Genomic DNA, 1,620 nt, shown 5'->3' on the forward strand with positions numbered 1-1,620 from the left:
AAGAAGAGTAATTGGACTAACCTGTTCTCTCCATCCAAGTGATCTACCTTCGGCCAAGTTTACTCTTATAGCATATGTTTGGTATGGATGCTGCAGATGCAGCACTGAAAATGGTGCTGCTGATGTGTGGGTTGAAAATACTTTTCCCAATTCTCAAGGCATGATTTAAAACACCATTTTTTTCATACATGGCGCTGATGTGGCGCCATTTTGGAGAGCAGCATGCCATAATCTGATGATTTGCCTCTCATTATTTAGTAAAACCAGCTAACCAACGAGCCCTAATGGGCTGATTCTAATTCGAAATACCACGTCAGCTGCGCAGAGTGGGGACTCATTATTAGGCTGTGATCTGACGTGTTATTATAGATTGAGTTTACGTGGTTATTTCTCTGGTAATGAAAAAAGATTGTTGCGCCGTTGCCGGGGATCGAACCCGGGTCACCCGCGTGACAGGCGGGAATACTCACCACTATACTACAACGACCCGATGACAATTTATTAAATATTAACTATTTTATATTGGCACAATTTCCATTTTAGGTTAAAACGTTCGAATAGATTTTCAAGTAAAAACTCAATACAGGCATCGCACAAATTGAACAAGTATTTTGAGCGGTATTATATTTGGTATTGTCGTTGCTATCTGAAACGTTTAGATGAAATGTTTACATTGTTTTGTAGATGGTACTTTTAGATGATGACAAAAATAATAATAATAATATCTTTTCAAATTTTTTAAAGTTTTTATATTTTTATGTATATAAAAATAATTTTTATTTATTAAATTAATAATAATTCTTATTTATCACACATTTATTTAATATGATGAATATATGATATATTGGAGATTTGTCAAAGTGTTTTTTACAATTCTTTTTATAATTTTTACATTTTCTATCTTTTATAATGTTTATTATTTGACGCAATGGTTGAATTGTTGAACGACCTCCAAATAGGAAAGTAGTCCCATTTTTTGGTCATTTTTAAGTTTTATATTTATATTTTATTTTCGTGGGCAATAAAAATAACCCCTCTTTATTACAATTATTTTTCTTTAACATGCCTAAGGCAATATTGATGGTAGTCTTGGCTTTGAAGTTGAGGAAGAGATGAGAATGGGAGATTAGGATTTGGTTAGAGAAATCTGGGAAACAAGGATGGGTGATTAAGGAGCGAATAAGGGATCATCACCCAAAAAGAAAAGTCAGCAAATAAGGAATGGATGATGGGATGACAAAATGTCTCCTTTTCCATTAGAAGAACCTCTATTTATAGAGGGAGAGGAGTGCTCATGCATGCATGGAGTTAAGGGTTCCAGAATATTCTTAAGGTGGTTAACTTGAGTGCCCAAGTTGATTCGATAGAGGCATGTATCAGACCACAGGGTGGGGAACAATTACCAATCTGTGCAGACCTTAATTACGTTCTTTTAATTTTTTTTCTGTAATTTTTGTATTTATTTTTATTTTAAAAAAGTTTTATTATTTAGTCATGAGATCGTGGCTTGACATATTTGACCTAGAAGGTTGAGTTTTCTTATTTGTCACCATGATGGAAGAATGGATTGGCCTTTTGTTTAGTTAAAAAGCAACATTGATTTTATATTGTTAAAAGTTT

The 1,620-nt window shown here is 33.5% G+C and overlaps 1 non-coding gene across 1 annotated transcript; it reads right to left on the reverse strand.

Annotated features, from left to right (window-relative positions):
* Positions 1–415: 415 nt before the first annotated feature.
* On the reverse strand, positions 416–487 carry TRNAD-GUC (transfer RNA aspartic acid (anticodon GUC)). Its single transcript has one exon. It is a non-coding gene; the product is annotated as a tRNA-Asp (tRNA).
* Between the last annotated feature and the right edge of the window lie 1,133 nt (positions 488–1,620).

This window comes from Nelumbo nucifera, chromosome 8 (genome assembly GCF_055504915.1).
Source record: "Nelumbo nucifera cultivar China Antique chromosome 8, China Antique-T2T, whole genome shotgun sequence".
NCBI lineage: Eukaryota > Viridiplantae > Streptophyta > Magnoliopsida > Proteales > Nelumbonaceae > Nelumbo > Nelumbo nucifera.